Raw genomic sequence first — 12,230 nt, 5'->3', positions numbered from 1 at the left:
TTTAGTTCCTCTTCACTTTCTGCCATAAGAGTGGTATCTTATATCTGCATATCTTAGGCTATTGATATTTCTCCCAGCAATCTTGGTTTCAGCTTGTGCTTCTTCCGGCCCAGCGTTTCTCATGACGTACTCTGCATAGAAGTTAAATAAGGAGGGTGACAATATACAGGCTTGACATACTCCTTTTCCTATTTGGAACCAGCCTGTTGTCCCATGTCCAGTTCTAATTGTTGCTTCCTGACCTGCATATAGGTTTCTCAAGAGGCAGGTCAGGTGGTCTGGTATTCCCATCTCTTTCAGAATTTTCCACAGTTTCTTGTGATCCACACAGTCAAAGGCTTTGGCATAGTCAATAAAGCAGAAATAGACGTTTTTCTGGAACTCTCTTGCCTTTTCGATGATCCAGCGGGTGCTGGCAATTTGATCTGTGGTTCCTCTGCCTTTTCTAAAACCAGCTTGAACATCTGAAAGTTCACGGTTCACGTATTGCTGAAGCACATCTGGAAGTTCACGGCTCACGTATTGCTAAGGCCAGCAATATGTGAACAACTGGATATTGACATGTAAAAGAATAAAGTTGGAACCCTCCCTCACACCATGTACAAAAACATTAAAATGGATCATAGATCTAAATGTAACAGTTAAAACAGTAAAACTGTTAGAAAAAAATAGGAGTAAATCTTTGTAACTTTGGATGATATAATGGTTTCTTATACATAATACCAAAAACCCAAGTGATTAAAGAAAATATAGACAAATGAAACTTCATAATTAAGGTTTATGTTTCAAAGTACTCCATCAAGAAAGTGAAAAACAATTAACATATGAGGAGAAAATATTTACAAATCATACATCTGATAAGAGCTTTCTACCTAGAGTATTTAACAAACTCTTACAACTCCATCATAAAAAACAAAATTTAAAAAAAATAAAAAAAATAAAATAAAATAAAAATAAAAAACAAAATTTAAATGGAAAATGGTCTGAATAAACATTTTTCCAAAGAAGATATAAAAATAGCCAATAGCTATATGAAAAGATGGTTAACATCACCAGTTATTTGAGAAATGTAAAGCAAAACCACAATGAGATACTACTTCATACCCACTCACTAGGATGGCTAAAGCAAAAAAAGATAGACAACCAGTTTGGTGAGGATGTGGAGGAATTGGGACTGTTAAACATGCTGGTGAAATTATAAAATTATGCATTCACTTTGGAAAACTATTTGACAGTGCTTCAGAGTATTAAACATAGAGTTACCGTATGACCCAAGCATTTCACTCTTAGATATGTACACAATGAACTGAAAACAAATGTATACACAAATCTTGTATACAAATGTTCATAGTAGCAGAATAGACAAAAAGTAGAAAACAAACCCAAATATCTGTCAACTGGTGAAGGGAAAAACAAAATGTGAAGTATCTATACAATGGAGTACAGATCTTCCTCCACTTAAAAATGGGGTTACATCCCGATAAACCCATTGTAAGTTAAAAATACATTTAGGGCAACTAGTGTAGACTGGCCTACATTACATGTGCTCAAAACACATTAGCCTAAAGTTGGGTAAAATCATCTAACACAAGGCTATTTTATCATAAAGCATTAAACATCGCGCGTGATTTATTTGACCCCATACTGAAAGTCAAAACCAGAATGGTTGCATGGGTACAGAATGATTGTAAGTATATTAGTTGTTTACCCTGGTGATTTTGTGGCTATAGCTTGCTGCCACTGCCCAGCACCATGAAGGAATATCTTAACTTACTGTGTATCACTAGCTTGGAGAAAAGATTCAAAATCAAAATATGAAGTATGGTTCCTACTGAATACATATCATTTTGTGCCATTATAAAGTTGAAAAATCGTTGAGTCAAACGAGTATAAATTGAGGACCATCTGTATTATTTGGCAGTAAAAAAATCAATGAAGTACTGATACATGCCACAACATGAAAAAACCTTGAAAACAGTATGTTAAGTGAGAGAACCCAGCATGATTCCATTTAAATGAAATGTCTAGAATAAGCATATTCATAAGGATGCAAAGTAGATTAGTGAATGCTTAGGGCTTAGGTAGGAAGAAATGGAGTCTCTGTTAATGGGTGCATTAGCAGGGACTAATTTGGAGTAATGAAAATATTCTGAATTAGATATCAGTGATGGTTGCACAACTGTGAATATACTAAAACCCACTGAATTGTACATTTTTCAATTTTGTGGTATGTGAATTTTACAGTCTGAATTCTGTCTCAATAAAGCTGTTATCAAAAATGAAATGCTTAAAGACTAAAAGTCTAAAAGAAGAAGTCATATATAACCATATATATGGTTAGAAGTCATATATAACTAAAAGAAGTCATATATAACCAATACTAATAATAAAACCAGGAGCACTGTCTTATATCCCCAAATATTAAAAATACAGTAAAATAGGATGACATGAAAAGCTTTATACTAATAATCGAAATTTTTGATGAAATGAATCAACTCCTAGGGGGAAAAATATTTTACCCAGAATAATATGAGAAAATCCTATAGCTCTTTAAAAATTTTAGTCTATAACTTAAAACCTTCCTAGAAACAGATATTTTGCAGGTAAAGTTAAATTACTATATAAGAAAACTGTTGCCATATTTACACATACTTTTTCCACAAAATACTTTTCAACATATTTGGGGCCTATATGTTCTTGATATCCAAACTTTAAAAAGGCATTGTAAGAAAGAGAAATCATAAATGTATACACACAAACCTGAAAAGAACAAATCAAGCAATATACAAAATTGATAACACCAAAATTTAATGGCTAATGTTGCTAAAGCAAAATTCTTTAAATAAACCAATCATTAATTAGGAAAATAATATTATATAATAATTACAATGGATACAAAGAAAGCAATGTATTTACTTCAACATTTATAAGAAGTATGCTCTTAGTAAACGGAGAATGAAAGTGAAAGCGGTTCAGTCGTGTCTGACTCTCTGCGACCCCGTGGATCCATGGAATTCTCCAGGCCAGAATACTGGAGTGGGTAGCTTTTCCCCTCTCCAGGGGATCTTCCCAATCCAGGGATCAAACCCAGGTCTCCCGCGTTGTAGGTGGATTCTTTACCAGCTGAGCCACAAGGGAGGCCCAAGAATATTGGAGTGGGTAGCCTATCCCTTCTGCAGGGGATTTTTCTGACCCAGGAATCAAACCGGGGTCTCCTGCATTGCAGGCCAATTCTTTACTAACTGAGCTATGAGGGAAGACCCAGTAAACGGAAAATAGAAGGGAGTTTTCTTGATGTAATAAAGTATATCCAAAAAAGTTATCTAGTGTCATCTAGCCAGGATCTAATGTTAGTCGCTCAGTCGGGTCTGACTCTTTGCAACCCCATGGACTGTAGCCCACCAGGCTCCTCCATCCTTGGAATTCTCCAGGCAATAACACTGGAGTAGGTTACAGCAGATATCTTATTTAATGATGAAATCCCAAATGCTTTCCCTCTGAGATTAGTAACAAGACAATCATTCCTGTTCTCATCACTTCTAATGAACATTCTAGTTAGGTCTTAGACAATGCAGTGAGGCAAAAATAAATAAAGGAAATTTATTATTTATTATTTGCAGATAATATGATGTGTATTTAGAACATTCAAATAAGCTACAGAAAGATTTTTGAATTGTGAGTGTAGCAAAGTTACTAAATACATAGTGGAGGTGGTGGTTTAATCACTGAGTTGTGTCTGACTCTTGCAACCCATGGATGGTAGCCCTCCAGGCTCCTCTGTCCATGGGATTTCCCAGGCAAGAATACTAGAATGGGTTGACATTTCCTACTCCAGGGGATCTTCCAGACCCAGGGATTGAATCCACCTCCCCTACATTGCAGATAGATTCTTTACCAGTGAGCCACCAGGTAAGCCCTAAATACATGATCAATATAGAAAACATGATTATATTTATATACACCAACAATAAACACTAAGAAAAATGAATTTTAATAACTTAAATGTATAAAATCATCAAAAAATTTTAAACTAGAAACAAATTTATAAAAGCATGTGAAAGAACACGATCCATAAAACTAAAACATTTCTGAAGTGAAGACACCAAAATGGAAAATAGGAGACCCCAGCCTCTGTCTCCTATCTTTGATCAGCAGTTAGGTATCCACAAACAAACAAAAAACATGTCTGGGAGAGCTCTAGAGTCCACTTGAGAAATTTTAGCAACACAGTAGAACAGAGAAACCTGAGAATAACCATTCAAGAAGAGAATAAAAAAAACATACACTGTTGGTGGGAATGCAAGCTAGTGCAGCCACTACGGAGAACAGTGTGGAGATTCCTTAAAAAATTGCAAATAGAACTACCTTATGACCCAGCAATCCCACTGCTGGGCATACACACCGAGGAAACCAGAATTGAAAGAGACACATGTACCCCAATGTTCATCACAGCACTGTTTATAATAGCCAGGACATGGAAACAACCTAGATGTCCATCAGCAGATGAATGGATAAGAAAGCTGTGGTACATATACACAATGGAGTATTACTCAGCCGTTATAAAGAATTCATTTGAATCAGTTCTGATGAGGTGGATGAAACTGGAGCCGATTATACAGAGTGAAGTAAGCCAGGAAGAAAACACCAATACAGTATACTAACACATATATATGGAATTTAGAAAGATGGCAAAGACGACCCTGTATGCAAGACAGGAAAAAAGACACAGATGTGTATAATGGACTTTTGGACTCAGAGGGAGAGGGAGAGGGTGGGATGGTTAGGGAGAATGGCATTCTAACATGTATACTATCATGTAAGAATTGAATCGCCAGTCTATGTCTGACGCAGGATACAGCATGCTTGGGGCTAGTGCATGGGGATGACCCAGAGAGATGTTATGGGGAGGGAGGTGGGAGGGGGGTTCATGTTTGGGAATGCATGTAAGAATTAAAGATTTTAAAATTAAAAAAAAATAAAAAACCAGTTTCATTTTGTCTACATTATCCTGTCCCCCTAGAAAGCATGGTGTAGTGCTAAGAGGTAACTTTCCCAACTTTTCTTTCTCACCAAGAAAGAAGAGCAACATGAGTGACCAGCTTCTCCAGCCTTAGACTGCAGCAAATGAATTTCCCACCTTAGTTTTACCCCCACCCAAACCAGCAAACCTAGGCAGTCTCTAGACTGCTAGGAACGGGGGTAAAAAGCAGGGGCTACCAGTAGCAGTCATGCAGCAGGGGCTATTACAGTTCACAGTGGTTTGCTGTACAAACCCAACAGCCTTAGCCACTGAAGAAGTAACCCATGGTCAGCAGAACTGCTGCAGACTCCCTGCGGATATACCAGCTTTGGTCCCCAGAGTATTTACGTTTGATAAGTCAGCTGCCTAACTCTCAGCCCACTCTCTAACCCTAGTACCCGCTGACTCCTGGGAACCACTGGTAGCCATCTCAGATCTCTGCAACTGCATCAGTGCAAGACAGGAGCCTGGACATGAGTGACTCTCACTGCCATAGTGCAGATTTGCGCTTGCACATCACTGACCCAACACCTGTCACCAGCCTCCACTGCAGTGCACAGGCTGGGGGCAGGGGGTGGAGGGTGGAATTTGCACAGCCTTGGAAGGGCACACTGACCAACACGCTATGTGTGTGTCTGCAATTGGCCCCCACCACTGCATAGATACCTATAACTGGTCCCAACAGCCAAGGGTGTGCATGCCACCATCTTTGGCCACTACCACTGCCTGCCACGGTACCTAGTGCTGCACCTGGACGTGCCACTGAGGACCTACCAGCCCTTATAGCCACAATGTCTGTCAAAGGCCACACAGTCGTCAGTGCTATAGAACTCTGTGACCTGAGCTAGGAGAGACATCATGCACCCCTGGGTGCAATACCACCCATACCTCTGCCCTTGGCACCCTGCACCTCTAGATCCTGAGTCACAGAACACTCCTGGGTGCCCCAATCCACAGATAAGTCTTCCATTAACAAAATTACTCTGTAAAACCTAGAGGAGGTGACAAATGCATAGACACCTATGCGAGGTTATAGGGAATCACAAAGAATCAGGAAACACATTTCCATTAAAGGAATAGAGTAAACCTCCAGTTGTTCTAAATAAATGGAGATTCGGGAATTTCCCCACAAAGGATTCAAAGTAGTTGTTCTAAACAGTCTCAGAGAGCTACAAGAGCACACAGATAAAATTCTCAACAAAATATTAGAAAACTGAAATCAGTAGCACATTAAAAGGATCACACACCATGATGAGATTAAACATCTTGCAATGCAAGGATGTTTCGATGTATATAAGTCAGTTGATGTGGTACATCACATTAAATAGAATGAAAAATAAAAATCATATGATCACCTCAATAGATGCAGAAAAAGCATTTAACAAAAAAATAACATCTTTTCATGATAAAAAGCGTTCAATAAATTGGAACAAACTTCAGCTTAATAAAGGCCATATACAACAAATCCAGAGTCAACATCATCCTCAACAATGAAATGTTGAAAGTTTTTCTTCTAAAATCAAGAATAAGACAAGGGTGCCCACATTTGTTACTTTTACTCAACATAGTAATGGAAGTTCTAGCTAGTGCAATTAAGCAAGACAAAGAAATAGAAAGAAGATATAAAATTGTTATTATTTGTGGATGATATGATCTTATATGTAGAAAATCCTAAAGATGCCACAAAAAATTACTGGAATTGATCAATGAATTCAGTAAAGATGCAGGATATAAAATCAACATACAGAAATCATCTGTGTTTCTACATAAAAGTAATAAAATATTTGAAAAACAAAGAAAACTCTCCCATTTTCTCTCTCTCTCTCTCTCTCTCTCTCTCACACACACACACACACACACACACACAACATTAGGAATAAATTTACCCAGAGATGAAAGATTTGTGCAATGAAAACTATAAGATCTTGACAAAAGAATTGAAGAAAATATAAACATGTGAACAGATATCCCATGTTCTTGATTCAGAAAAATTAATATTGGTAAATGTCTATACTACCCAAAGCCAGCTAAGAGTCAGTATAGTCCTGTCAATATTCCAAAGGTATTTTTTACAGAGATAAAAAAATAATCCTAAAATTTATATGGAATCAAAAAAGACCCTAAACAGTCAAAGTAATTCTAGAAAGAATAACAAAGTTGGAGGCATCACACTTGATTTTCCACTATATTACAAAACTGTTATAATAAAAAAAGAATAATATATTTACAAAAGTAGACACATAGGCCGATGGAATAGAACTGAGAGCCCTGAAACAAACCCAAGCATACAAAGTCACCTATAATTGGACAGGGAGCCATGAACATTCAAGTGGGGAAAGGACAGTCTCTTCAGTGAATGGTGTCAGCGAACTGGATAACCACCTGCAGAAAAATAAAACTGGGCCCTTATATTACATCACTTGAAAAAATTAACTTGAAAAGGATTAAACATAAAAACAGAACCATAAAATTCTTAGAATGAATCATGGGGGAAAACTTCATGTTGGTGTTGGCAACAATTGTTTGGATATGATAACATTTTTTTAAAAAGCAACAAAAGCGAGAATGAACGAGTGGGACTCCATCAAACTAAAGTCTTCTTCAAAGCAAAAGAAAAGATGAGCAAAATGAAAAGGCAACCTACAGAGTGGGAGAAAATATAAAAATACATATTTAATAGATATCTATATAGTAAGCAGTTACTATCCAAAATATATAGGGTTTTCCAGGTGGTTTAGTGATAAAGAATCTGACTGCCAACGCAGGAGATGCAGGAGTCCTGGATTCGATCCCTGAGTCAGGAAGATCCCCTGGAGGAGAAAGTGGCAACGCCTCTAGTACTTTTACCTGGGAAATCCCCTGGACAGAGGAACCTGGTGAGCTGCAGTCCATAGGGTCGCAAAGAGTCAGATACAGCTGAGTGACTGAGCATGCACGCACAAATCCAAAATATAAAGAAACAGAAAATCCAAAATATAAAGAACTTACACAAATCAATATTATATAAAATTCAATTAAAACATGGGCATTGGGACATTTTTCCCAAAGAAAACATCAAATGACCAATAGGTACATGAAAAAATGCTTGACATCACTGGTCATCAGGGAAACGAAAACCAAAGTAATAGTGAGCTATACCACCTCATACCTATGGAATGACTAATATCAAAAAGAGAGAGAGAGAGAGAAATGCTGGTGAGGATGTGAAGAAAAAAGAACCATTTGTACACCGTTAATGAGAATGTAAATTGGTAGAGCCACTGTGCAAAACAGTATGAAGTTTCCTCAAGAAATTAATAATAGCACTACCATATGTCCAGCAATCCCATTTCTGGATATATATCCGAATGAAATGAAAACAGAATCTCAAACAGATCTGCACTCCCATGTTCATCGTAGCATTACGCACGATTACCAAGATATGGACACAACCTAAGCATCCACCAATGGATGAACAGATGAAGACGATGCGGTATATACATATACAATAAACATTAGTCAGCCATCAGAAAGAAGGAAATTCTAACTTTCAACAACGTGGATAGAGCTTGAGGGTATTATACTAAGTGAAATAAGTCAAGCTGAGAAAGACAAATACTGTATGTGGCATATTTATATGTGGAATCTAAACAACTAAAATCATAGAAACAGGCAGTAGAGTGATGGTTACCAGGGGTAGGAGATGAGGGCAATGGGAAAATGTTGGTCAAAGGGTACAAGACTCAAAAAACTGGAAATAGAACTGCCAGATGACCCAGCAATCCCACTGCTGGGCATACACACCGAGGAAACCAGAACTGAAAGAGACATGTGTACTCCAATGTTCATCACAGCACTGTTTACAATAGCTAAGACATGGAAGCAACCTAGATGTCCATCAGTAGATGAATGGATAAGAAAGCTGTGGTACATATACACAATGGATATTACTCAGCCATTAAAAAGAATGCGTTTGAATCAGTTCTAATGAGGTAGATGAAACTGGAGCCTATTATACAGAATGAAGTAAGTCAGAAAGAAAACCACCAATACAGTATATTAATGCATATATATGGAATTTAGAGAGATGGTAACAATGACCCTATATGCAAGACAGCAAAAGAGACACAGATGTAAAGAACAGACTTTTGGACTCTTTGGGAGAAGGCGAGGGTGGGATGATTTGAGAGAAGGCATTGAAACATGTATATTATCATATGTGAAACAGATCATCAGTCCAGGTTCGATGCATGAGACAGGGTGCTTGGGGCTGGTGCACTGGGGTGACCCTGAGGGATGGGATGGGGAGGGAGGTGGGAAGGGGATTAAGGATAGGGGACACATGTACACCCATGGCTGATTCATGTCAATGTATGGCAAAACCACTACAATATTGTAAAGTAATTAGCCTCCAATTAAAATGAATAAATTTTTTAAAAGGAGGTACAAGACTCCAGTGATAAGATGAATAAATTCTGGGGATTTCATGTACAATATGGTGATTATAGTCAGTAATACTGTATTGCATACTTGAAATTTGCTGAGAGTAGACTTTATATGTTTTACCACAAAAAAAAAGAGAAAGAAATGGTAATCATGTGATATGATGGATGTGCTAGCTAATGCAATAGTGATAATCATTTTGCAATGTGCAAATATCGAATCACCATGTTATACACTTTAAAATTACCTAACAGAAGCAGAAGATATTAAGAAGAGGTGGCAAGAATACACAGAACTGTACAAAAAAGGTCTTCATGACCCAGATAATCACAATGGTGTGATCGCTCACCTAGAGCCAGACATCCTGGAATGTGAAGTCAAGTGGGCCTTAGAAAGCATCACTATGAACAAAGCTAGTGGAAGTGATGGAACTCCAGTTGAGCTGTTTCAAATCCTGAAAGATGATGTCATGAAAGTGCTGCACTCAATATGCCAGCAAATTTGGAAAACTCAGCAGTGGCCACAGGACTGGAAAAGATCAGTTTTTATTCCAATCCCAAAGGAAGGCAACGCCAAAAAATGCTCAAACTACCACACAATTGCACTCATCTCACATGCTAGTAAAGTAATGCTCAAAATTCTCCAAGCCAGGCTTCAGCAATACGTGAACCATGAACTTCCTGATGTTCAAGCTGGTTTTAGAAAAGGCAGAGGAACCAGAGATCAAATTGCCAACATCTGCTGGAGCGTGGAAAAAGCAAGACAGTTCCAGAAAAACATCTATTTGTGCTTTATTGGTTATGCCAAAGCCTTTGACTGTGTGGATCACAAGAAACTGTGGAAAATTCTGAAAGTGATGGGAATATCAGACCACCTGACCTGCCTCTTGAGAAATCTGTATGCAGGTCAGGAAGCAACATTTAGAACTGGACATGGAACAACAGACTGGTTCCAAATAGGAAAAGGAGTACGTCAAGGCTGTATATTGTCAGCCTGCTTATTTAACTTCTATGCAGAGTACATCATGAGAAACGCTGGACTGGAAGAAACACAAGCTGGAATCAAGATTGCCAGGAGAAATATCAATAACCTCAGATATGCAGATGACACCACCCTTATGGCAGAAAGTGAAGAGGAACTAAAAAGCCTCTTGATGAATGTGAAAGAGGAGAGTGAAAAAGTTGGCTTAAAGCTCAACATTCAGAAAACGAAGATCATTGCATCCAGTCCTATCACTCATGGCAAATAGATGGGGAAACAGTGGAAACAGTGTTAGACTTTATTTTGGGGGCTCCAAAATCACTGCAGATGGTGACTGCAGCCATGAAATTAAAAGACGCTTACTCCTTGGAAGAAAAGTTTATGACCTACCTATACAGCATATTCAAAAGCAGAGACATTACTTTGCAGACTAAGGTCCGTCTAGTCAAGGCTATGATTTTTCCTGTGGTCATGTATGGATGTGAGAGTTGGACTGTGAAGAAGGCTGAGCGCCAAAGAATTGATGTGTTTGAACTGTGGTGTTGGAGAAGACTCTTGAGAGTCCCTTGGACTGCAAGGAGATCCAACCAGTCCATTCTGAAGGAGATCAGCCCTGGGATTTCTTTGGAAGGAATGATGCTAAAGCTGAAACTCCAGTACTTTGGCCACTTCATGAGAAGAGTTGACTCACTGGAAAAGGCTGATGCTGGGAAGGACTGGGGGCAGGAGGAGAAGGTGACGACAGAGGATGAGATGGCTGGATGGCATCACGGACTCGATGGACGTGAGTCTGAGTGAACTCCGGGAGATGGTGATGGACAGGGAGGCCTGGCGTGCTGCGATTCATGGGGTCGCAAAGAGTCGGACACGACTGAGCGACTGAACTGACTGATATGCCAACTACATATCAATAAAGCTGGGGAAATAAAATAATTCTAAAACATTTCTAAAAGATATTAAATGAGATCTAAATCAATAAAAAGATAGTGCCTGTTTATAGACTTGAAGACACAAAACTGGAGATATTAACTCTCCCAGAAATGATTTACAGTTTCAAAGAAATATCAGTAAAAACCCTAACCAATAGTAGTTGTTGGCAAATAATCAAGTCAATTCTGCAACTTACATGAAAATGCGAAGTCCAGATGCACTTCAAAAAGAATCAGGTTGTAGGACTTGCTCTGCTAGATATCATGACTTTATAAATCTGCTATAATTAGGATAGTATAGATACTAGGGCAGGGATAGAAAATTAGACCAATGGAGCAAGAAATGGACCCTATATGTAGACACACACACATGCATATATATTTTACATACTTGTTTTATGACAAAAGTAGTACTGCAGAACAATGAGGACTTGACACCTTTCAAAACCTGCACTTCAATAACCGCAATGTATATGTGAAAAGAAATTAATTCTGACCTCTACCTGATGCCACATAAAAATTAATTACAGGTGAATCGCAGACCTAATGTGCAGGCAAATCAATGGAACTTCTGGAAGATAATATAAGAACACTTGGTGTCTGTGGAGTAGAAAAGATGTCTTTAGCAGGCACAGATAGTATAATATGTTTTCACGTATAATATTATTACTAAAGAAGAAATTCATTAGATTGAATTACATTAAAATTAAGGGCTTATATTCATCAAATAAATATTAAGAAACTGGAAAAGAAAGGTACAGAGTGGAAGAAAGTATTACATCATATATAAGTGACAAAGGACTTGTATCCTGAAGTTATAAGGACCTTCTACAAATTCAACAACAATAAAAAGACAGGTAGACAGACTCGAGGAGGTA

This window comes from Capra hircus, chromosome 5 (genome assembly GCF_001704415.2).
Source record: "Capra hircus breed San Clemente chromosome 5, ASM170441v1, whole genome shotgun sequence".
In the NCBI taxonomy this organism is placed as follows: Eukaryota; Metazoa; Chordata; class Mammalia; order Artiodactyla; family Bovidae; genus Capra; species Capra hircus.
This window is presented reverse-complemented; position numbering follows the sequence as displayed.